Genomic DNA, 26830 nt, shown 5'->3' with positions numbered 1-26830 from the left:
TGCTGGATGATTTTGTTGTCTGTCTGTTCTTTGACATTCAGTTCAGCTTATTCTAGACCTCTAGCTTAGGTTTTGTTTAGTGGATCAGAATTTCTCAGTTCTTGTTTTCTTGTTTCTTGCTCTGCCTGTATGGTGCCTTCCCCCCCCCCCCCCCTTAACAGGGTCTACTTAGGTATTATAGACCCCAGTCATATTTTTCCATATCAAACTGGCCTCCTGTCAGGAGGAAAGAGTCACCTGCATTAGTTTTCCTGAGGGTGAGACCCAGCAGGTTGAAAGACTTTTCTGTTAAGCCTCTAGACTCTGTGTTTTTCCTATCCTGCTGGGTATGTGGTGCTTGTCTGCCTGCGGGTCCCAGCAGCGTGAGGTGATGTGGTACCTTTAACTTCAGCAAACTGCCCCTGTTGGGGCATGGTTGTGACAGAGGAGAGGTTGTAGCCTGGCTTTAATTGCTTCAGTTTTCCAGACTTTGGGGTCTGAATTCCTTGAGGGAGGGATTCCACCTCAGCTGGACACCAGCCTTCTCCTTGGGAAAACACAGGCTCCAAACAGACTCCCAGACAAGTTTAATTTTGCCCTTGCTTGGGGCAGTTGGAGCCTGAGAATCCTTGCAGTTGTATCCAAAGAGCAGTCAAGCTGTAGAAACACAGCTATAAAAAAGAAAAAAAAAAATCCTTTTCAGAACAGGACCCACGTTCCTTGGGTTTGCCAATCAAGAGCTTAAGTTGGTACGTTGCCCTGTGTATCTCCAGGTCCTATGTACCCCCTCTTTTCCTTCAGGGCCCAGACCCTTTCAAGTATTTTGTGCTGTCTGAGCCAAAAAAACCTGGTTTTTTTTTTTTTTTTTTTTTTTTTCTTTAGCTCTGCCCTCTCTGTGCTGGGGCAAAAATCAGCATCCTCAGCTTTTACTCAGGTTCAACTGAGCTGGGGGCCTATTTTTAGTAGTGAGAATTTGTTACTTCCAATATTGGAGCTTGGCTGAGCTCAGCCCCTGTTGCTAGTAAAGTCTCTTTCCTTTCCCCTCTGGGAGCCAGTCTGTGGGGGAGGGGTGCTGGCAACCACGGCTTGGGGAATCACAGTTCTGGTCCAGCTTGTCCAGAGTGTGTACACTGTGTGTTGGGTCACTGATGTGGCCCCAGCCGTTGTTTTGTACTGTTTCTGGCTATTTGTTAGCTGCTCTGGATGACGAACTAAATCCCACACCTCACTAAGCCGCCCCTTTCAGTATCTATCCCAACTTTAGCATCTTATAATCACTAAAGATAGTCTCTAATGTTTATTAATGAACCATAAGCTGTCAAAGCTATCTTGAAAGACAGAGCTGGGTTGAATCAAAATGGGCCCACTTGACTTGCCCCTAGTGTGGTCTTGCACATCAATGATAATCAATATTTGTGAAATTTAGTTTACCTGACATTGGCTTTAAGAGCAAGACTGAGTATGAGCAATTTGGAAAGGAACAAAAGTAATATTATGTATATACACATGTACACACATGTGCTTATCTACATATATATCTCCATTTCCTTATAGCACTGGTAAGGGACCTGATGTGTGTGTGTGTGTTTTATTGGAGTGCAAGATGGAAGAGACTTACTTTTATCAAGAGTATTCTCTTATGACTATTTTCTTATGGTAATTATATAGGTAGGTCATGATTATTATAGCTTTCTACTTACTTGATTTTTTTGCAATTCCAACTAACTGGAATACAACACAGAAACAGTCCTGTTAAGAGGCTAACAGAGATTGATGGCAGTGTAGTAGAATAAAGAAATTATATTCTCTTAATGAAAGAAAATCCAAAAATTTCAAAATTTAGTTCTGGAAGGAGAAGATAGCGATAGTTGAAATGCTCCCAATTCTTTAAGTTTCATTGGTCCTTTTGAGCGTTATTACTTTGATTCATGTGGTTACTATCCAGTTGTATTATTCTCTATTTAACGTTCTGGTTAGTTAGACTCAGTACAAGGCATTAAGAGGCAAACGGAATTCAAAGGAAATAGCAATCAGGACAAGGACAACAGTAATGATGTTCTGTAGGCTCTGTACCAGGTGCCGCTGTACAAATTCTCATTTAATCCCCAAAGATCCTTTAAGGTATATACTGCTATTTTTATTCATTTATGGAAACTCAAATTTAGGATTAAAAACTACGAAGTTATTATTTGAAGCAAGGTATTATATTCAGAGCCCATATATAGTTTTTTTTCAGAAGTCATCGAATTTATATCTAGCTGAATTAAAACACATATCAAATACCAGTATTGAGAATATATTACAAAAATAATATAAGTCTAAATGCTTACCTAGATATATACAGGCTTTACCTTCAAGAGGGAAAACAAAATTAAATTAATGACAGAATATATTATTAGCAAAATCTATAGTTCCTGAAATTAGTCAAAATAGTATTCTGGTAAAGCTATACATAAAATTATGCATAATAAATTCTAAAGTTTAAAAAGAGGAAAAAAAATTTCTTTTTTACTGGTGATACTTCATAGAACATTTCTGATCAAGAGCACTGAGGTAAATACCTTATCTTGGGTTAAAAAATCTAAATTATTTTTTCTTTTTTGCAGTTTTATTGAGATATATATTCACATACTATACCAGCCATCCAAAGTATGTAATCAGTGAGCGCTCATATTTTTAATCACTGAGCTATTTTACTTTCCCACAATATTTAGCATTCATTATTCAACAATTAACTAACAGTTTTTTTTTTAAAGCGTTCTTACCAAGTCCCATATGGTTTGTTAGTTATTAGGAAATTCAGTTAAGAATGAGGAAGGAGGGAAAAATGCTTAGAGTCTCCTGTGCTGATTCTGAAGGATGCCTGTAGGGCAAGGCCTTGGAGGGAGAACAGAGGTTCAGGGTCAGGTTTGCTCAGGGATTGGCAGGTAGTACCGCAGAGCATCTGAAAAGAGCAGCACTTGGAAGCAGGAGCCAGTTTGTGAAGGGCCTTGAAGACCACACAATAAGGCATTTAGATTTTAAAAGAAACCATGGAGAAGGTGAACAGATAAGTCACAAGTGGAAATAGATCTATTTAGTACACATTACTGACAAAAAATTAGTATCCAGAAAGGTAAACAACTAAAAATCAGAACAATAGAAAAATTGGCAAATGACCCCAGTAGGCATCTCACAGATGAGGAAACCTGAATACAAAGATGCTCAGCTTCTTTCATGACTAGGGAAATGCAAATTAAAGCTGATGAGATAGAGCTTCGTACACATTCTTGTTGGCACCTTTGTAAAAGTCTGACATATCTTATTTGGGAAGGTATGAAACAGCCGGAATGCTTATATACCACTGGTGGGAATCACTGTTGGGAATGTAAGTTGGTACAGTGAATTTGGAATTATCTGGTAATGTTGTCGATGCCTGCACCCTTTGACATGGCAGTTTTACTCCTGTATCTTTATCTTAGGAGTGGTTCTAAATGGTGTTCCCTGGACCAGTTGTATCATTTGGGAATTTGCTGGAAATGCGAATACTTGGACCTCATCCTTGACCTACTAAATCAAAAACTCTGGGGATGAGATCAGTCTTCTGTGTTTTAATGAACCCTCCAGGTGATGTGATGCATGCTAAAATTTGAAAATCACTGCCCTAGAGAGAGTCACGTACCTGAGCACCAGGAGTTCACATACATGTTCATAGCCACACTGTTTGTTAAAGAAAGAAACTGAAAACATCCCTGTGCTAGTTTGAAACTGTTATGTACCCCAGAAAAGCCATGTTTTTTTAATCCAATCTCATGGGGGCAGACTTATTGTTGGGTGGGACCTTTTGAATAGGTTGTTCCCGTGGAGATGTGACCCTGCCCATTCAAGGTGGGTCTTACTCAACATACTGGAGTCCTTTAAGAGGGAAACATTTTGGTGAATGTTCAGACACAGACATTTGGAGATGCAGACAGAAATTGCCCCAGGAAACCCAGAAGGACCCACAGGAGATGAGAGAGCCGTTTGAAACAGAAGCTGGGAGAGAAGGACAGCAAACGTTGCCATGTGCCTTCCTACGTGATGAAGAAACCCTGGATGCGATCTGCCTTTCTTGAATGAAGGAATAGCAGTTTGGAGGAAGACTGGTAAAGGGTATGTTCCCCTCCATTTTTGAAGTTATCCTTTATTTTGGTTGGTTTGTTTTTAAATGAGTACAAATAATTTTTTCATTTTAGTATATGACAAGTATTTAAAGCAGAAAAAATGATTGCGTTTTGTTTTTAATTTTTGAATGCAAAGTCTAAGTAGCTTATTCGAAGGAGTGAGTCTTTCAGTTCATTAGACAGTGGTTGTTTCATGCCACACGATTTGGGAAATCATAATGAAGTCATATTTTGCTTAGGCAATAAATTTGTTCCTAAAAAAGCCCTTTTGGGAAATCCACTTTTGCTTATTTATTCAAACCTTTGATCATTTTGTTTTGTCATATTTATTCCATATTATGAAGATTTTTCCTTAAATAAACATTGCCTATATTGTCATTTTTATTGTAATCCATCATTACAGTATTACAGTCACTGTTGAAATTAGTATAGAGAAAAAAATTAAAATTTGGTTCTGATATAAACAGTAATTGCAGAGGAGTCCTTAGTGCTCCTTAAAACAGTTTTGGCATTTTCCCAAAGCTAGATATTCTAAGTCTTAGTTCTTAGTGCTTATATTTTGTTTGTCTACATACTTCCCTTTTATACTTTCTCATAGGAGGGGCTTTTTTTTTTTAACTTTTTACAAAACAAATAGTTGATAAGATAAAATGAGAAATCTAATAGGGAAGAGGAATTGTTTACCAGTTGGGATATGACCAGTCCAAACACCAACCATTGCCCAGTATTCTTTTCGGTTATTAAGTATAATGAAAACTGTGTTTGAAATCCTAGCTCAAGCAACAGATGATTTCTTTAAAAGTGCTCAATTCATTTGTGATTTCTGCTGATGGTGAATTATGGATCAGAATTTGATATATAATTATTGGATCAATTATTATAAGACGAAGAATAGCAGTTACAGAAGTGCATGTTAATTTAAAATATAATTATAAAACCATTAGAATTTAACTAAGATGGTAATGTACTTTTAAAAATAGCTTAGAAAATAGATATCATTCGAAGAAAGGAGTTGAAATTATAGTCTTTCAAAAAATGAGGTCAAATGATTTTCATTAAGAATCTTCCAAGTCTCAAATCTGATTTTCCAAGTGGGTGGTATTCTGTTATATTTCATAGCAACATCCTAGGATTTCAAGATGGTAGGTTTGGGAAGGTGTTTGCTGAAAGTGTGACATTCAGAATCATTTTCTGGGACAAATTATCATGTTGCAAATGTTTCTGGTATTCCTTGTGATAGCCCTGTTTAATCTAGTACATTTCCCCTCTTTCCTGATTGAGTCTTCCTTTTTCTTTTCTCCACTCCCCTTCCCATCCTCAGTTCTATATTCTGTAAATATACAGCAAGTATATATTAATTTTTTTGAGTAATTAGTAGAGAATTTAGTAGTTCTGAAATCCAGCTGATCAACAGATTCACTCAAGGTGCATTTTCAAATTATGAATTTTTGCTCCCACCCCAGAATTTCTTAATTAGCATCTCTCCAAGGGATTCATGTTTTGGTGATTAGCTAAATATGTAAACTATGGATTTTGGCTATAATTCCCTGGGTTTACAAATGTGGAACTAATAACTCTGTGTATACTCTTTTGGGGATAGCTATATTTCTCAAAAAAAGGTTTATAAATCTTGTTAAGTCTGAAAGCTCTCATTGATGGTAGAATGGCAAGCAATATGATAATATTTGGGCCTGGCAGTAGCAGAAATGGCTAGCTGTCCATTTAACTCTCAATTCTTCCTTTCCATAAGTTACGGTTATCCAATTTCAGATTACGTTTCTCAACTTCCCTTGCAGATGAGCTGGTGTTAATGGAAGTGATGAACGTCACTTGTAAGCTAAGACTTTTAAGAAGTGAATGAGCTTTCTCTGTCATGCTTTCCTCTGTTATCTGGTTATAGGGAATGAGGAAGCTCTAAGGTAGAGCCTTCCAGATGGAAGGAGCCAGTATTCCCGCATCACAGCCTGGAGCAGACTACCCACCATCAGGAACATCTCCCTTGGACTTTTACAAGAACAAGAAATAAACAACTATTGTGTTTGAGTCACTTTTAAGTCTAGTTATTGTAGTACTTTAGCTGACTCCAACAGTTTTAGGGCATTAGCTTCTTGTTACATTGGTTCTAGCCATTGTGTCCAAATTTAAAAGGAGACAGGTTGTGAATCTTTAGAAAAGTAGCATTTTGTAGTTTTCTTTCTTCACATATTTTTTTTCTATTAACTGTTCCTTATTATGTAATATATTACAGTGTTCAGGACATTTTGTTAGATTGCAGTATGTTTTTAGAGGTTGTCTCGGTTTGCTAAAGCTGCCAGAATGCAATATACCAAAAGTGGGTTGGCTTTTTCAAAGGGGATTTATTAGGTTACAAATGTACAGTTCTAAGGCCATAAAAATGTCCAAACTAAGGTATCAGCAAGGGGATACCGTCTCTGAAGTAAGGCTGACGGTGTCCAAGCTTCTCTGTCACATGGGAATGCACATGGCAACATCTGCTGGCCCTTCTCTCCTGGGTTAGTTTGAATATGGCACTCTCAGCCTCTGTAGATCCTTCTGGATTTTCCTGGGGCATTTTCTTTCTGAACTCTCTCCCAGATGTCTTTGCCTTCAAGGAGATTAAGACTTACCTTGAATTGGGCGAATCACATCTCCATGGAAACAATATAATGAAAAGATCCCACTTAACAATAGGCCCAGTAAGGTTGGATTAAAAGAATGTAGGCTTTTCTGGGGTACCAACAGATTTAAATGAGCACACAGGGAGGTAAGGTGGCTACCACTCATAGGTGAAAATAAACAAATGAAGACTTGAGATGCCCACTAACATGGTTGTCAGCAGTGAGGAAGAAGCTGGTTTCCAGAGCATGCTTTTTTCACCATGAACTTAGAGCTGACAAGTCTTATTATCTATTTTTATTGATTTTTTAGGATTTATGTAATTTTAAAATTAGTAAATAAATAAGACATAGAGTGTAATGCAGAATTTTCCAGACTTCATTTGCCTTTACTGTTTTACAGTCTATACCACATTTCACCTCCCTTTTTGTAAAATATTAGTCTGTCTAAAAGATGTAATAGATGTGAGGTCATAGGTTGGTATGCTAGTATTTTTCTAATATTTCAAAAATCCTACTGTGTGTCACATAACATTAGTTTAAGTACTAATAGTGATATTTCTGGCACCCTTTGGGAAATACGGTTCAAATGCTAAATACTATTTTTTTAAATATCTTAATCCCCAAAACTCTAATAGAAATTAATATGGTCACAGAAGAAACCATGTGGAGCTGTGGACCAGCATGTCCTGTTGCAGAGGTTGGTGTTCTGTTTGCTTAATGTCTTCATTCATTTGTCACTGAGGGGCAACAAAGAGATTATCTAAAAAAATACAAAGAGTATTAGGATCTATTTCTAAAGTTGGTGAGTTAATGGGCCTACATAAGTGCTGGTGAATGTAAAATTAAGACTAAATTTTAGAAAATACTGATGCTTTTTATGGAAAAAGAATTTGATCCCAAATTGATTCCCAAGAGAAACTGATATGATCAAGCTAGAAAGGAACCAGAAAGCATTGGTAGATCAATGACTTAAATTTTAGGAAGGAGGGTTCAGTAGTGAAATTATATTTATATCTACTTATTACTCTTCTTGTTTCTTCTTCCAGTGGGGTCCATATTTTGTTTTCTTCACTCAAGATTATAGAAATTGCCATACAGAAGACTTCCTTATCTGTGTTAGCAAGAAAGCAGACTTTATTGGAGGGGTTGGTCATCACCTTCCTTGTCAGCGAGGAAGTATACAAACCTCCTTCCCTCCCCTCTCAAATAGTTTTAAATTTCCAGAATTTACCTAACCTAGTGGACTTTCCTTATAGTTCCAGTTTTTACCTCTTCAGTCATTTTGATGTTTGCCTCTTGATGTGTGATTTAATACTTAAAATTTGTTCTGAACGTCTTTTAAGTTGAAAAGGTAGCTGCTACCTCAGGTTGTTCCAGGATTTTGTGGAAGAATCTTATACACTATAGACATTGGATGTATTGCTTCTTAATTTTCTTGGTTTTCTTTTGGAAGAGTCTGACCTCATATATAGTCCTGGTTTTTCTTCTGACTTTCTTGATATTTTCTTTCTTTTAATCCATTAACACCTTATACCATCAGGCAGGATAAATAAAGGAAAGGCAGTTGTGGTAGTTAGATTCAGTTGTCAACTTGGCCAGGTGAAGGCACCTAGTTCTGTTGCTGTGTATGTGAGCCAATGGTGCGTGAACCTCATCTGTTCCTGATTACATCTGCAGTCGGCTAGGAGGCGTGCCTGCTGCAATGAATGACGTTTGACTTAATTGGCTGGTGCTTAGAGAGATCTCAAGGTAGCACAGCCCAAGCAGCTCAGCATACCTCATCTCAGCACAGCTCAGCCCAGGACTTTGGAGATGCAGAAGGAAATCAGCCCGGGAAAAGTTTTTGGAATCCAGAGGCCTGGAGAGAAGGCCAGCAGAGATCTCCCTGAACCTTCCCACATAAGAAAGAACCTCAGAAGAAAGTTAACTGCCTTTCCTCTGAAGAACTAATGAAATAAATCCCCTTTTATTAAAAGCCAATCCGTCTCTGGTGTGTTGCATTCTGGCAGCTAGCAAACTAGAATAGCAGTAAACTTTCAAATGGGTTATTTTGGTAATTAGCACTGGATCAGGTAAAATAGAAATATGTTAGAATAGTCAAAGAATGATGATTTAAGTTAAGGTAGGAGATTGCTCTTTTCTCAGAACAATTAACTGAGAGTGAACTATTAGAAACAGTGACAAAGGTTGAGTGAAAAGCAGTAGAATAGAATTCAGAAGGAAAATTCAGAGGGAAAACTTGAAAATGGAAATGCCTTTTTGCTAGGTGAAAACTAAGGAAAAGAGGACTAAGAAAAGTTGTTATAGAAAAATAAAAGTATTTTATAAAGAATGGTATGCAATTTATAAAAAAGACATTTTGAGGTAATGAGAGAATCAAAAAGTGTGTGTGATTACAAAATTAAAATTTGATTTAGATACTGCAAGTCTTTAGCAAAGTTTATGTGTCAAGAGTTTAGAAATGGAGCCAGTGCAGAGATGGACACAGAATGCTGATAGATCATGTCTTTTATGATATTGTATCACCTCATGCCTTATATCATGCTTTTGCTAGTAAGTTTTGGTGTCCTTTGTATTCTTTTACTTGGAACAGGGAGATGGTTTATCTTTTTTAGAGAGCTAGTTGGTACTATGGGCCATTTACAAAATCCAATACAACTTCACCATGCTTTCCAGTAGCAGGGGGTAAAAAGCCCCTCATAATTAGTGTATTACATTCTGTTTGAATGGGCTATCTCTCAGGACTATTTTAAAGATGTTGTCGAAACCACGGTGTACAGGAATGGACAGAAAGGTTACAACATATGATATTCTTTTAATGATGAAGAATTTTGGATTTTTTTGTGCAGAGAAAGCTGTATAAGGAAGGATATAATTTGCGGGACACCCTCAGTTGGACATAAAACTTTTTGGATTCCCTAGAGTCTTCTTGGGGACCAACAGCTACCATGTGGAGTAAGGATTTTGTCAAATCTCAGAAAGCTTTTGTTAGTTTTACGGATTTTTTTCTTCTTTTGACCTTTCTGATAATGACTGGAAATGTAGCAAAAGTCTTTGTTAGCCATATGTACAAAACAAATGCACACTGCCATTTTCTTTTTTCCTTTGTCTTTTTGTTTGGACATGATTGCACATTTATTAAAATTGTGAAAATAAAAATGGAAAAATAACACATGTACAACCTTTATCCAGATTTACCTGTTACATTTTATGTATTTCCTTCATCATTTCCTCACCCTTGCTCTTGTGGCCCCCTTTTTTCAAATACTGCACACACACGCATACACATGTGTTGTCACTTTTTCCCCAAACCATTTGGGGGTAAATTAAATAGGCTGTGGCCCTTTGCACTTAAATATTTTAGTGCGTATTTCCTGAGAGTCACCGTATTTGCTTATTTAACCACAAAATGCAGTGTTCAGTTTCATACATTGGTACATTTTCGTCAGTTGACCTAAAATGTCCTTAATAGTATTCCCCTCTGCCCCTTCTGCCATTACAAGATCCCGTCTAAGAACAGGTATTGCAGTTAGTTGTCATGTCTCTTTCGCCTTCTTAGATCTGGAATTTTTCCGTAGCCTATCTTTGTCTTTTATGACATTGACAGTCTTGAAGAAGGTAGTTCTCTTCACCCTTAATTCTTTAAGGAAAAGTTTCTCATTTTGTGTTTGTTGCTTGCTTCCTCTTGATTAGCTCGATGTTGTGCATTCTCAGCTGCAGTGATTTGTAGGTGGGATCGTATGTCCCTCTCAGGGTGTCACACCTGAAGCCATAGGGTGTCCACTGCCGTCTACTTATGAAGTTAATTTTGATTGCCCATACAGGGTTTTGCTTTTATCCACAATCTCTGTTGGTTTTCCTTCCTTGCAGCTAATAAGCAGTTTGTGGGGAGACACTTTAATACCCAAGCAAACATTCAGCTCCATATCAAAATTCTGCCCTAGGTTTAGCAACCATTGGTGATTCCTGCCTGATCTGGTCTTTACCATGATGATTTCAAATTGCGGATTTTCCATCTCTAGCTCTTCCTCCATATTTACCAGTTGCCCTCAGCACCCTAGAAAAGCACTTCCTTTACTCCTGTCTCTTTTTGTTGTGGCTTTTAAAAGGCGGAATTTAATAAGTTGCTAGTTTACAGTTCTAAGGCTGAGAAAATGTCCCAATTAAAGCAAGTCTATAGAAATGTCCAATCTAAGGCATCCAGGGAAAGATACCTTGGTTCAAGAAGGCCGATGAAGTTCAGGGTTTCTCTCTCATGTGGAAGGGCACATGGCAAACACAGTCAGAGTTTCTCTCTCATCTGGAAAGGCACGTGGTGAACATGGTCAGGGTTCCTCTCTCATCTGGAAGGGCACATGGTGAACAGGGCATCATCTGCTAGCTTCTCCTGGCTTCCTGTTCATGAAGCTCCCCAGGAGGCATTTTCCTTCTTCATCTCCAAAGGTTGCTGGCTGGTGGGCTCTGCTTCTTATGGCTATGTGGTTCTGCTCTGCTGTCTCTGAATCTCCTTCTGTCTGTCTTTTGATCTATCTATCAAATCAGTATGAATTCATTAAGTCCTATTTTTTTTTAACTTTTTATTGATTAAAAAAATTAACAAACAAAACATTAGATATCATTCCATTCTACATATACAATCAGTAATTCTTAATATCATCACATAGTTTCATATTCGTCATTTCTTAGTACAGTTGCATCGATTTAGAAAAAGAAAAAGACAACAGAAAAAAATAAAATGATAATAGAGAAAAAAATACTATATGTACCATATCCCTTACCCCTTGCTTTCATTTACCGCTATTTCAAACTGAATTTATTTTAACATTTGTTCCCCCTATTATTTATTTTTATTCCATATGTTCTACTCTTCTGTTGATATAGTAGCTAAAAGGAGCATCATACATAAGGTTTTCACATTCACAGAGTCTCATTGTGAAAGCTTTATCATTGTTCAATCATCATCAGGAAACATGGCTACTGGAACACAGCACTACATTTTCAGGCAATTCCCTCCAGCCTCTCCACTACATCTTGAACAACAAGGTGATATCTACTTAATGCTTAAGAATAACCTCCAAGATAACATCTGGACTCTGTTTGGAATCTCTCAGCCATTGACACTTTGTCTCATTTTACTCTTCCTCCTTTTGGTCAAGAAGGTTCTCTCAATCCCTTGATGTTAATTCTTAGCTCATTCTAGGGTTTTTCTCAGTCCTTTGATGCTGAGTCTCAGTTCATTCTAGGATCTTTGTCCCACGTTGCCGGGAAGGTCCACATCCCTGGGAGTCGTGTCCCACGCAGAGAGGGGGGGGGGTGATTTGTGGGAGGGTGATTAACTCCTATTTTTAAAGTTTTAAAGGTAAATTATTTTGGTGCTTAAATTATCACAAATTTGGCCGGTGGGAGTTTCTTCAATGGCTCCTGTGTCTGTGTTACATTCGTTTTTTTGAGCATTCCTTACTTTCTGGAATAAGATGTTTAAGGCTCATCTTGTGCTACCTTTTCCCCACCCTGGAAGCAGTCATTTCTCCAGGAGCGTAGGTTCCTTATAGTGGGCAGTGGCGTTAGAGACCAAGATCTGGATGCTGGCTGTGCTCATTGTAACTGATAATCTCTCCCTACCCTGTTCTTGAGTATTTAGTGTGAGTTCTGGTGAGTCACAGGTAAATTTGATATTTCTCAGTGTTTTACCAAAATTAAGAACAATTCACCCGCTAACTTTCCTTTTATTTGTGGTGGTTTAATTGAGTTTTCTCCCAGCAACATGATCATAAATGCATTTCTGAGGGCTTTCTTTTCTTTTTCTTAAGAGCAGTTATTTTCTGTTATTTTAATCATATGTGGAGATTTTTGTTTAAGCTTCTACCTTCAAGGCCCCTCTCCTGAAGTAATATATTATGTTCATTATAGCAAATTTGGGACCCTATAGAATAGTGCCAGGAAGAAGAAAAAAAAAATTCCCTGTAATTTCCCTACCTGTGGGGGTGGGAATAGTAACCTTACTATGTACTTGGCTTGAATTGCATTCATTTTAAAAATTTATACTCAAGTTTTTCTCTTTTCTAAATTTCTTAACACTCAGATCTTTGATACCTAATAATTTATATTCCTAGTGTCTTGAAGCGTGATAGTTTTATATTTCATGTTAGCTTATTGACATTTGAAATTAAAGTGTTTCCCACATTTCTTCTAAAATTAGTAGTCTTTTTTCTCTGCAGTTCTTTGATTAGTCATTGTTTTCTGTTTCTTCTCGGTGCACCTTACAAATTTGTCTAAACAAAAATAGTGTGGAACATGTCTTCGGCATTTTTTTTTAGATTACATTTCTCCAAGATTTACATTTTGGAAATACTTTTTTTCTTCCTAGTTTTTCTGCTGGAATGAAAAACAGATTCATTACTAAGAATATTTTTTTCCTATTGCTTTTGAGTGTTCAGCAACTCATTGATATCAGTGAGAGATTTTCTTACTGAGTTTAGGAGGCTTAGTCCTTCTTTCTCACTTTACAAATTAGGTGACTGAGGCTCAGACAAGTAGAAGGGCTGCTCTGTGTCCCACCTCTTATTATTGATAGAGTTGGGATGAAAGCAGAAGCCCCTGTCCTTTGGGCTTAATGTTCGTTTTTATTACTCTTTAAAAGTTTCAGTGTAAATATATTATGTTTCTTTCTTTTTATTCTTTTAATTCTCTTCCCTTTCCTCACATTCATGTTATATATTTCATTCTCTTGCCTTTTGAAAAAGATGGAAGGAAAATTTACGGAAAGTATACTAATTTTTATCATGGAATGCTTTTTTTATGACTACATTATAAATTCTTGAAAATAAAGGGTCTAATGGAAACACTTAATGAGAATGGAGGGGCTCTATCATTTTTTTTAGTGAATAGACCGTTTAAACTAAATTAAGTAAAGGATATAAATTCTGTTGTTTCAGTTTTAATATTTCATGACTGATTTTATAGATGAAATTATATTTTACAATAAATAAAAGAATTTATACAGCCTGTTCTATTTGATGTAAAACAGCAAATCCCATTTCTCTGTAGCTGTAAAGAAAATTCATTATAATGTCTTTAGTTGTAAGATGGTTTCATTGTGATTAGTTACACTGATAATAAAACAACCTTTTTACAAATGGTATAATGTACCAACTAGCCTATGTGTCTGCTTTTAATGGCATGAGATTTTTTTCATTTTCTACTTGATTCAGAATCTTCATTCCTTTTTTTTTTGCCCTTTTTCTACTGTTCCAATAAGAATTTTCTTTATTATTTTAATTGAGCAGTTAGATGGAAATACACAACATTGATTTTAAAAATAATTTCTGAGAGTATATATATATATTCAATTTTAGTTTTTTATATAAAATCTTTTGAGTTCCAGAAATATATTTGTCAAAGATGGTTGACATAAGGTCATCATAAAATTAGCTTTATTGCTGGATCAATTTAATGTATTTAGAAAATAGTACTTAAAGTTTGAAACAGGGAATAGGGATGATAGCTGAACTAATGTTAAAGTGTGCTTTTGTTGTGTGATTTGTTGTTTTATATTGCTATTATGTCTTCACAGATATCTTTATATAAAGTGTTTGATAATGACTGCGATGAGACTCTTCCTATTTTGTTGTGGACATCATGGCTTTGATCTGTATTAGTATGTCTGTTTTGTGTGTGTGTGATTTTTTTCCAGCTGTCATTTAAGCACTAAGCAATATTTCAGTTTTTAACTTGCAGACAAAATTGGATATTTGAAATATGACATGTAACCTCTGCAATGGAAACAGTATTCTTTTCTGGCTTGAGTGAGAGGCATTTCCTTTTTCTTTCTGAGTTTTATTTAACTTCAGCCACTTGAGTTTGAAAGCACGTAACTTTAGCCTGCTTGCTTTTACTGGGCTCTGGCTAGCGAAGTTTCTTTTTATTTTATTTTATTTATTTTTCCTTTTCTTTATCAGTTATGATTAAGGTAGACATAGCATATGACACGCTTTGGAGGTGGAAATCAGTCAGGTACAAGTCCTGTGATTTGTACATTTATTTTCTAAATGTCCAAAGACCCTGCACCCCCTAAGCTTGAAATGCCCCCTGCTAGGTGAAGGTGAGTGAGTTATGCAGTCTTAGTGGCTAAAAGGATTGTGACTTTATTCGACCTTGATGATCTGTGTCTTTACTGCATGAGGTACCCCATCAGATTTGGGGACTGTTGGAATTGTGAATAAACCAGAACCTGAAATTTCTGAGTCTAGCTGGAAAGAAACACATGGCTACTTTTATCCCCGAGGTGTAAGTCATTTGATAAATAGATTCTAGGGGATTATAAGAATGAATGCATTCACCCCAAATGAGCAGATTTTTCTGGAAATATTAAGACATTTCATTTATTCTATATAAATCTAAATTTCCAACTCACTCCTCTTCATCCATTTATTAGTTCTTTCTTAGTGCCTGATTTTATTGTACCAGCTTTTCCTTGTAAGCTGTCTCTGATCTGATTTTGGTAGTAGGAGAGGTGTAAATGCAAATGTTAGTTTATTAAAGTTCTAAAGTCTTCTTAGGAATTAAAAAAAATTTTTTTTTCTCTTAGGAATTTTAATGGGAATTTTGCCCCAGATGTGCATTTCAAACAATGTGCATCAATTAGCATTTATTGAACTCCTCCTCTATGCCTGATACTGCTGTGCTTAGTGAGGTTACAGAGATTCTTCTTCAGGGTTGGAGCATAAGGGAAGGGAAATATATGTAAAATAAATAGAAAGGAGAGAAGAACATGAACCTCATCTATTTTTTTAAAATAAACTGTATTTTAGAGCAATTTTAGGTTTACAGAAAAATTGCAATGTGAGTACACACCTAGTTTTCCCTATTAACATCTTGTGTTAGTATGGTACATTTGTTAAAATTAGTGAACCAATATTGATATAGTATTAATAACTAAAGTCCATATAATTCCCAGTTTTTATGTTCAAGTGAGATCTTTTATGCCCCAGTCTTTTATGCCTTTTTACATTGTTTTTTAATTAGAGAAATTACAGATTTACAGAAAAATCATACATAAAAAGAGAAGCCTTTTTCACATGGTGAAAGGGAGAGAGGAGGATCTTGCATTTGTCTCCATTGCTGCATAATGAATTATCTCAATTCTTAGTGGCTTTAAACAACGAGTATTTATCATCTCTGTTTCTGAGGGTCAGGAATTTGGGGATGGGCTTATCTGGATGGTTCTGGCTCAGGGTCTTTCCAGTGGTTGTAGTCAGATGTCAGTAGTGACTAGTCATCTGAAGGCTTGAGTTGGGGCTGGAGCATCTCTTCCCTTGAGGCTCACTCACTGTTAGCTGGAGGGCTTGGTTCCTCCCCTTGTGGCCCTCTCCAGGTGACCTCATGGCTTAGTAGCTGGCTTCTCCTTGAGCCCGTGATCAGAGGGAGAGAACACGTGTGTGCACACAGGCAAGAAGCACAGTGCCTTTTAGGACTTAGTCTCAAAAGCCCAGTACCCTCCCACTCTTATTTTTCTGTCCCTTGCAGTCTGGTCATTAAGTCCAGTACACAGTCAAGGTAAAGAATTGCATTCCACCTTTTGAGAGGAGCATCAAAATTGTGGATCCATTTTAAACCAGAACAGCGTTTTCCTGGGCAGTGAAATTAACAACTTTACAAACTTGTGGTTTGGGAATGTTGTAGCCAGTTTCTGGGCAAAGAAGAGATGATTTTACTGGACCAAGTTTTCCTGTGCTAGACCTATTGTGAATAAACCAGAACCATATTACACATTCACTTGTACTAAATTGCCTTCGGTACTATGTAGTAAATTGTTTTTTAGGGTGTTAAATTAAACCCTTTTGCCATGGGAGAGTTTATTCAACTTGTAAGTATTTTCATAAAGTAATTTTTTTCTTTGTAAGATCAGATACTTTATTTGTCATTTCTTTTTTTTTTCCAGCATGGGTAGGCACTGGGAAACGAACCTGGGTCTCTGGCATGGCAGGTGAGAATTCTGCCACTGAGCCACTGTTGCACCGTCCTGTGGTCTCTTAAAAGTTAATATTAAAAATTATTTTTTTTCTGATGGGAGAGGACTGGTGGGAAGAGTTTGAATACAATACCTTTTAGAAATTTTTCATGGAGTAGTTTGATATTTATCCTGTTATTATACATGTGGTATTTTTGTAACTACAGTTAATATTACAAAGTTTATAATGAACAAACTGTGCTTTAGATGATATTTTATTAAATTAGGTGCCTTATAATGGTGAATTGATAAGACATATATTTACAATAAAAAGTCTTATTGAAAATGGTAGAGAAAGAGATGTGAGCAGCTCCACTCATTTCCCTTTGTTTTTTGTCTTGCTTAGGTGTTACCACTAACTGATAGGGTTTTGGGAATCTTGCTTGCCCTACCAAGTCCTTCCAGGAATTGAGAGTTCTGATTTTAGGATCTCAGTGACTTCTGCGGTTTGTCCTGTTTTTGAATTTCCCAGAGGGAAAGGGCAAAGGTCCACTAGGAGTTTTTGTACATATGCCTGCCATGGCACACACACATATCTCTGGTATGATCAAGGTGTGATCATGTGCTAAGCTCCTACCATTTGCACCACTAACCTGGGGAAACCTAGGAAGGGTGAACGGTGAGGTGAGGTTGGAGACCAGGCAGGAGAAAGTGGTTTCTTGTGTGTGTGGCCTCATCAAACCACTGAGTGAGTGAGTGTGTATGTGACTGTATATGTGTGACAGAAATAGAGCAAGAGCGTAAGCTCATTTAATGTATAATCACTAGAGAGAAGGGCAGACAAGCGATTGGAGTACATGAATGGAGGAATAAAGAGGATGATGAGGAAGGGAAGTTTCATGCATATCTTCATAGTAAGGCTAGTATATGGAATGGTTGAGTAATTGTTACATGTCTCTAATACTTCCTGAAATGCTTTCTTTAAAGTGCTGAGACTTCCTGTGAGAAGTGGCCACCAGGTGTCATCAGAAGGCTGCTATCGATTTGTTTTATTGTTCTTAAAAAATGTGTGTTTTGATTTCTTATTTGCACCATTTTTGGTTTTCTTCTTGTTTTTAACCGAAACAGATCTACTTCAGTTAGAACAGGGACTTTGTTTTGTGAAGTTTCTGTGTGACTTAATAATTTATAGGCCAAATCGAAGATAATCAGTAAAGTTATGTGTAACTTTTTTTTTTTTTTATTTAAGGGACAACTATATGAGGACTTGAATAAAAGTACTTACAAATGGAACTGCATATTTGAAATATTTTGTGGCAAAGTAAGGATATGTATTGGATACTATTTGATGAAACAGAAATCATAATGTTATAAGATTTGGTTTAATAATATAACCCATCATTTTAGGCTAGAAGTCCACCACGTTTTCTGAATCTTAAAATTTCACTGTGGGAAGAAATCTCAGATCCATTTTATTTCTCTACTGGATCAGAAGTACCAGTCATTTTAGGGGGATTTTTCTCTGGGAGTTTGCAGGCTGTGTCTGCACTGACACTATTGAATAAAATCCAATTCTAAATCAGAGCCTTCTGTGATCTGATCTCCATTGGTTGTCTGCTTATTTTTAAGTTTCTCAGCAATAGAAAACTAGCATTATGGCTGTTGGGACTGCTAATTGTCTTCTTATGTGCTCATTGTGTGTGTTCTATGTCTTTGTCTAAGCCTTTTCTTCTGCCTGGAATAGTTAACTATCTCTACCTGCTCTCTCACCAAAGAAGAAACAAAGTTTTACCTTCCTCAAGATACGTTTAGCTAACGTTCTACTTGGAAGTGTGTTCCCTTGCTCATCTATACTGCTTTAGATTTTAGTTTGTATTTCATTTGTGACCTTGATTGTGTGTGGTCTTGTATTAGAGCTCGTTTGTGCAAATGACATATAGCACCTAGCAGAGGAGAGTTTGGTCGGGGCAGGGAATGTATTTGTATTACATGTAATTTCTTTTATATGGTAGAAACTTAGCATATATTTATTGAATGCTATTATTTCCTAATAAAATGAGCTGTTGAATTATTCCATTAATTTAAAAATCAACTTGGAACTAGCAAATTTAGAAACACTTTTCTCTTTGTTTTAGAATTTTGGAAACCATTAGGTAGAAGTATAATGAAGGTGTCATCATCTTGTTCCTGCATGGTAATGTGGTTGTTGTTCTTTTGTCTCCAAAAATGTATCTAAATGATAGAATAATTCTGTTGCTCTGGACACCCTTGGACCTTTGTTCTGCCATATCTCAAATGGTTATTGGGCTAGATGAAGTTAATTCTAATAGTCTGTGATTTCTAGTGTAGAAAATTGTGAATTTTATCCACACTTAGGAACCCTACAGCTTATGTCTTTAAGTACTTTACACAGAGAATGGTAAGTCAAATGCCATCAGTAGAACATTTGCCTTACAGATGTGTATTGGGAGTCTTCAGTATTTGTATGTTCTGTACATAATACTTGTGTGATTGTTTGAAGCTGTATGTACCCCAGAAAAGTATGTTCTTTAAATTAATTCATTCCTCTGGGTGTTGAACCCATTGTAAGTAGGATCTTTTGGTGAGTAGGATCTTAAGTTGTGACCCACCTCATTTAGTGGGTCTTAATCCTCTTATTGGAGTCCTTTATAAGAGGATGAAATTCAAACAAAGAGAGTGAAAACCAGGGAAGCAAGAAGCTGGAAGAGAAGGGAGAGACCGAGAGATGCTGCCATGTGACCAAGCAGTCTAGAATTGTTGGCAGCCGGTCTTAAGAAGGTATCATTTTGATGATGCCTTTTGGACATATTCACAGCCACAGAACTATAAGCTTGTAAGCTAATACATTCCTATTCTAAAAGCCAATGCATTTCATGGAATCGGCTTTGAGCAGCTTAGCAAACTGGAATGACTTGTAGAGATGAAACTCCCCTAATGTCCCTAGTGAAGGTAATAGAACAATGTTCTGCAGCCGGGTTTGAAAAGTAGCATATATACTACTTATAATTTCCCTTTTTAAACAATGAAGTATATAATTCATTGGTATTAATTACATTCACAACATAGTGCTGCTGTCACCACCAACCATTACCAAAACTTTCCTATCTCCCCAGAAAAGAAACTCTGTAGAAATGAAGTATTAAGTTCCCATTTCTTCTCCCTACCACAACCCCGATAATCTGTATTCTAGTTTTTGACTCTGTGAATTTGTGAATTCTAATAATTTTTTTTCAGTGAGATCACACAATATTTGTCCATTTGCACCTGGCTTAATTCACTTAATAGGATTAATGTACAAGGTTTATCCATGTCATTGCATGTATCAGAACATCACTCTTTTTTATGGCTAAATAGCGTTCCATTGTGTGTATATATCACATTTTATTTGTCCATTCATTGGTTGAAGGACATTTGGGTTGCTTCCACCTTTTGGTAATTATGAATAAAGCCACTATTAACATCAGTGTTCAAATACCTATTCATGTCTCTGCTTTCAATTCTTTTGGGTATATACATAGATATGGGGTTGCCTGGTATTTTAGTGTTTTGGTTGCTGAAGCGAATACTATGCAATACATTGGTTTAAGCAGTGGGAATTTATTGGCTCACGGTTTTGAGGCAAGGAGAGATTCAAAATAAAGGCATCCTCAAGGCAATGCTTCCTCCCAGAGGACTTTAGTGTTCTGGAGCTAGCTGCTGATCCTTGGTTCTTGGCTTTTTCTGCTATGTGGCAGTGCATATGGTGGCATTTCTGGGTTTTTCTGTTTTTCTTATGGGTTCCATTGATGTTCAGCTTCTGGCTATTACCTTTGCCTTTCTCTCTGTGACCTTCCTGCAAGGCCTTCAGTAATAGGATTTAAGACCCATTCTGATAAACTGGGCTACTCCCATTCTGTAGGTTGTCTTTTAACTTTCATGATGAAGTCCCTTGATGCACAGAAGTTTTTAATTTTGATGAAGTCCCATTTATCTTTTTTCATTTTGTTGTTCATGCTTTTTGTGAAAAGTATAAGAAACAATCACCTAGTACAAGTTCCTGAAGATGCTTCCTTGTGTTTTCTCCTAGGAGTTTTAAGTCTTAGTTCTTATATTTAGGCCTTTGATTCATTTTGAGCTAATTTTTGTGTATGGTGTGAGGAAAGTGTTCACCTTCATTCTTTTGCATATGTTTTATCCAGTTTTCCCAGCACCATTTGTTGAATTTACCATTCTTTTGCCATTGCATGGACTTGGCACCTTTGCCAAAAATCTGTAGGCCTGGGCTTGTGGTCAGTCGAGATGAACAATAAGGTACTCTATGGTGTTATTCCCCCACAGGATCTTTGAACAATTGGTAAAAATTGGCAGAGCCGTCTTCCTCAAAACTCAGAAGAACAGTTAAAGCGTTGCAGTGATTGGGCAAGTGCCAAATAAAGGAGGACAGTTTTAAAACTGGTAGGAGAAACTTGTGATGTTTGTATGTCTTCTTGAGTTCATGCACATATGTTTCTAGGAATTTGTCCATTTCATCCTGGTTACCTAAGTTGTTAGTGTACAGTTGTTCATAGTATTGTCTTATAGTTGTTCACAGCATTGTCTTATAATCCTTTTTATTTCTGTGGGGTTAGTAGTAATAACCCCCCTTTCATTCCTGATTTTAGTTGTGTCCTCTTTATTTTTCCTTGTCAGCCTAGCTAAAGGTCTGTCGATATACTGACCTTTTAAAAGAACCAACTTAACCAACTGTGATTCTCTCTATTCAAAAAAAAATTATTGGAGAAGTTGTAGGTTTTCAGACAATAAAGTTCCCTTATAATTCTATTGCTTTTTATTCTCTAGTTCGTTTATCTCCACTTTAATTTTTATTTCATTCCTTCTGTTTGCTTTGAGTTTAGTTCACTCTCCCTTTCCTAGATTCTCTAGTTATGAGGTTAGGTCTCTGTTTGAAATCTTTCTTCTTTTTTAATATAAACTTTTAGAAATAAAAATTTCTCTCTCAGCACTGTCTTTGCTGCAGCTGTAAGTTTTGGTATATTGTGCTTTGTTTTCATTTGCCTCAAGATATTTCCTAATTTCCCTTGTGATTTTCTTCTTTGATCCATTGGTTGTTTAAGAGTGTGTGCTTTTTGTGACACATTTTTTTTGGCTTTTCCAGTTCACTCTTTCTTATTGCTTTCTAAGTTTATCCTGTTGTTGTTGAAGATAAATTGTATGATTTCAATATTTTAAAATTTATTGCTAGCTGTTTTGTGATCTAACTTGTGGTCTATCCTGTAGAATGATCCATGTTCCCCAAAGAATGTGTCTGCTGCTGCTGTTGGGTGAAGTGTTTTACATATGTCTATTCCTAATTGGTTTATAGTACTGGTCAAACCTCCTGTTTCTTTTTTGATATTTTATCTAGATTTTCCATCCATTATTGAAAATGGAGTATTAAAATCGTCTGCTATTAGTGTAAAATTGTCTATTTCTCCCTTCAAACCTGACAGTATTTGTCTCATATATTTTGAGACTTTGCTGTTAAGTGTGCATATATATTTATAGTTGTTAGGTCTTGTTGAATTAGCCCCTTTATCAGTATATAGTGACCTCCGTTGTCCCTCATACCAGTTTTTGAATGAAAGACTGTTTATTTCCCCAGGTCTTTTTTGGTTACTTTTGGTAAAAGCATGGTATATACTTTTTCCATCCTTTCACCTTCAGTCTGCTCATGTCTTTGAATTTAAGGTGAGCCTCTTGTAAACAGCATATAATTGGGTCATGGCTTTTTTTAAATCTATCCTGCCAGTCTGTGCTTTTTGATTGGAGAGTTTAATCCATTTCTTCTGCCATTTGATTATTTGGCAGAAGAAATAATCTTTGTGTGTCTTAAGTTTTTTGTCTCTTGATTCTTCTGTTAATGCCTTTCATATATATTTATTTGTACCATTTTGAGTCCCTTCTCATTTCTTTCTTTATTTACTCTTCATCTATTTTCTTGGTGGGTACCATGGGGCCTAAATTTAGCATCCTAAATCTATAACAATTATATTTGATTTGGTACCAACTTAATTTCAATAGCATACACATATACTGCTCCTATACTCCTCTGTACTTATTACAGATTTTATCTTCATACAATGTATGTACAAAGTCATTGATTCATCATTACTTTTTATACATTTGTATTTTAGAACTAATGTCTTATAATATTGAGTCTTTCAATCTGTGAACATTGGTTATTATAAATATTCTTGAGCTTTATTTTGGGACAAACTATTTGGAAGCAGTTGGTTTTTCATTAAAGGCAGGATTAACTTTTCCTTAGTACCAAGGTAAGAACCTTCTTAGTACTCTAATCAGTGCTTCCTGTATTGCTAGATTTTTTACTCTGGTTGTCAGAAATAAGTGTTATTCCTAGCCCTGTGTGAGCTTTAGGCAAATTGTCTCCTTTAATCCTTCTCGGAGTTCTTTCCCTAATCTCTGGAAGTTTTCTCGCAAGCATGAATTAATCAGTATTCCACTGAATACTTGTGAGGAACCCTCTGCAGATCCTCTGGGGTTCTCTTTCTGTGTACCTCTCTCCTCTCCTTTACTTTTCCCTGAGAACTCTAGACATCTTGCCTTTTCTGAACTTCTCAATTGTTTCCTCAGCTCAGGAAACTACTGGACCCTGTCTGTGACTCCTCTGTGCCTAAAGACTTTCTCCACGCAGTAAGAGTTTACCTTACTGTGGAGTTTACCTTATTTGTTTCTTTTCTTTAGGATCCCTGTCCTTTGTTACCTGATGTCCAGTGTCTTTACTGCTATTGTGTCATACATATTGTCTGTCTTTTTAAGTTGTTTCAGGTGTGAGAGTAAATCCAGTCCCTGTTATTCCATCTTGACTAGAAGTGAATGTCCTGGAATGGGCCGTGTTTCTGTTTATGTTGTCTCACCCTTCAAAGTAAGTTCTAGCAGGGTAGAAATTTTATGGTATTCATGGCTCTAATTCTAGCATCATTGGCATATAGTAGGTGTGGTGTTGTCAACTTGGCCAGGTGAAGGTACCTAGTTCTGTTGCTGTGGACATGAGCCAATGGTGCTTGAACCTCACCTGTTCCTCATTATATCTGCAGTCGACTAGGAGGCGTGCCTGCTGTAATAAATGATGTTTGATTTAACTGGCTGGTGTTTAAATGAGAGAGCTCAAGGTAGCACAGCCCAAGCAGCTCCACATACCTCATCTCAGCACAAGAAGCTCAGCCAGGCCTTTGGAGATGCAGAAAGAAATCACCGGGGTGAAAGTTGTTAGAATCCAGAGGCCTGGAGAGAAGGCCATCAGAGACCATCCTGTGCCTTCCCACGTAAGGAAGAACCTCAGATGAAAGTTAGCTGCCTTTCCTCTGAAGAACTAATGAAATAAATCCCCTTTTATTAAAAGCCAATCCATCTCTGGTGTGTTACATTCTGGCAGCTAGCAAATTAGAACAGTAGGCAATAAGTAAATAGTTTTTAGTGGATGCATGATTCTCACTTTTATTCTTTCATTCTAAATATTGAATAGCAAATCAAATACTTTATTTAAAAGAGCATTTTTTTTAAATGATCCTTTGGAGTATCAGTCTCTTGTTTGTTTATAAACACAGGATTCTATAATGAAATAGGTTTGTAAAATGCTTATGTACTGAGAAATTCTATGGTAAAGAAACCTTTGCTCAATCTAGAGTTTTTCAATTTATTTGACTGAGGAAACTCCCCCTCCAAAAAAAATCCTTTAGGTACTTTATATTTTCTGCAAATTTTGAGGAAATTGTGTTCTAAACTAATGTGAAACATTCTGTAATCTAACTATATACGTTTCTTTTTTTCTCACTCGTTTTCATGTGTTTTATATTATAGATCATATGCTATGCTTTTTTATGGTTTTTAAAGACCTTTACTGAAATATAATTCACATACCAAATAGTTCATCCTTTTAAAGTGAGTAATTCATTGGGTTTTTTTTCTTTTTCTTTTTCTTTTTACTCTTATGGCATGAGCAGGCTCCAGAAATATGCTGGATCTCCAGCGTACCAGGTGAGAATTCTGCCACTTGAGCCACTGTTGCCCACCCAATTAATTGGCTTCTAATATATTCACAGATATGGTCAGTTATCACCAACAATACATTTTAGAACTTTTTCATTACCTTAGAAGGAAACCCTGTACCTTTTAGCTATCACCCTGCCATCTGCTGTCACCCCTATTCCTAGGTAACCAGTAATCTACTTTCTCTCTCCATAGATTTGCCTATAAATATTTCTGGACATCATATCATATAAATGGAATCATATAATATATCTTCTTCCGTGACTGACTTCTTTTACTCTGCATGTTTTCAAGTTTTATCCCTGTGGTAGCATGATCAGCGCTTCGCTCTTTTTTGTGCCTAAATAATGTTCAATGGTGTGTACATACCACCTTTTGTTTATCTCTTCATCAGTTGTTGGACATTAGGCTTGTTTTTACTTTTGGCTATTATAATTAATGCTGCTTTAAATATTCATGTAAAATTTATTTTGTGTAGACATATGTTTTCATTTATCTTGGATGTATATACCTAAAAGTGGAATTTATGGGTCACCTGGTAACTCTATGTTTAATTATTTGAAGAGCTACCAGACTGTTTTCTCATATTACATTCCTAACAGCAGAGTATGAAAGTCTTGATTTCTCCACTCATTGCCAACACTTGTTATTATCTAACTTCTTGATTCTAGCTATTCTAGTGGATGTGAAGGGTATCTCATTTTTGTTTTGACTTACATTTCTGTAATAATGGATTTTATTGTGTTTGGCCATTTCTAAATCTTTCTTGAAGAGACATCTATTTAGAGCTTTTATTCATTAAAAAAATTGATTATTTATCTTTTTATAATTGAGTTGTAAGAGTTCATTATATATTCTAGATACAAGTCCCTTATCAGATATATGATTTGAAGACTTTTTTCCCCCTTTCTGTGAGTTGTTTTTTCACTTGAAAAAAAATCAATTATTTATCTTTTTATAATTGAGTTGTAAGAGTTCATTATACATTCTTGATACAAGTCCCTTATCAGATATGTGATTTGCAAACTTTTCCCCACTTTCTGTGGGTTGTCTTTTCACTTGCTTAATAGTATCTTTCAAAGTTTTTAACGTTGAACAAGTCCAGTTTATCTAGTTTTTCTTCTGTTTGCTCATGTTTTTGGTGCCATATTTTATTAATTTTTTTGTTCCCTACATTTAGCAGAGCGAAAGGAACAGGCTTCATTTGATTTGTGATTATTATGGACAAATAGTTAAAATAGTTAAGAGACAGAATTAGTTCTGGGGCCATAATATGTTGATGGTTTTCTATTAACATCAAAACATATGGCATTTGGCTTAAAGTTCCATTAAAATAAATGGAAAATGATATGCTTTAATTGAACTAAATAGCATAATGAAAAATAGAATCAATATTATTGATTTTAAAGCATTTTATTAAATAACATTCTTTTTTCCCCCAAATTTTACTCCATTAATTCTCCTCTACCATTGACATTTCCCTTTGCCATTAACCTTCAGATAGCACAAAGTGACTTTTAGAGGAGTGGTTATGATTGACAACTGGAACATGAGTGGCTTTCATTGCAGAGGAGCTCGAATGTGAGTGGTAATAGGTGTTGAGAATACAAATGTTAGCTGGGATGTGTTTAGAAGAATAATTGTAAGAGTCTTTACTTCAGGGGAAAAGGCCAAAGCAGTTGTTTTTAAATTATGTTTCTTTTACACTAGGATTTGGGCATCTGCCGGGAAGCTAAAGAAGGGAAGGCCTAACTTCCTGACTTTGCTTCATAGCAGTTCTGTTTTAATCTATTTAACATAGTTAGAGTTCACCCAAACTTAATTTGAAAACAGCCCATCTCTGTTTAAAAAATTGGTTAATCGAAAAATGCTGGTATAGCATATGAAGCATGGCAGTTTTTTGGACAGCTATTTGAGTGAATCACTTTTTCTACTAAGGATAACATATTGTTTCCTGAGTCAGAAATGCAGGGATGTGGCTATTTCAAAATCTGATTTCAACTTTTCATAAAATACTTTACACATGTGATGAAGTTCATCTAAAAATAAACATGAAGAAATTTCATTGAGGCTAATTTTATGAAAAATTTTCA

General features: G+C 36.2%; 1 protein-coding gene across 10 annotated transcripts in view; it reads left to right on the top strand.

Annotated features, from left to right (window-relative positions):
* The window catches only part of ZNF407 (zinc finger protein 407), a 530790-nt gene that overhangs the window by 11652 nt on the left and 492308 nt on the right, over positions 1-26830 (top strand). The window contains exons 2-3 of one of the 10 annotated variants that reach the window (XM_077135211.1): positions 3907-4110; positions 24692-24725. The exons of 5 other annotated variants lie outside the window; for them this stretch is intronic. The gene's annotated coding sequence lies outside the window, so the exon portion shown is untranslated. Of the gene's footprint in view, positions 1-852; positions 4111-22877; positions 23614-24691; positions 24726-26830 lie in introns of those variants that run through there. 4 more of the 10 variants (XM_077135210.1, XM_077135214.1, XM_077135213.1 and 1 more) reach the window with 4 other exon arrangements.

The sequence above is a fragment of the Tamandua tetradactyla genome, chromosome 18, assembly GCF_023851605.1.
Source record: "Tamandua tetradactyla isolate mTamTet1 chromosome 18, mTamTet1.pri, whole genome shotgun sequence".
NCBI lineage: Eukaryota > Metazoa > Chordata > Mammalia > Pilosa > Myrmecophagidae > Tamandua > Tamandua tetradactyla.
The sequence above is the reverse complement of the archived record's forward strand: the minus strand, read 5'-3'. Positions and strand labels throughout refer to the sequence as shown.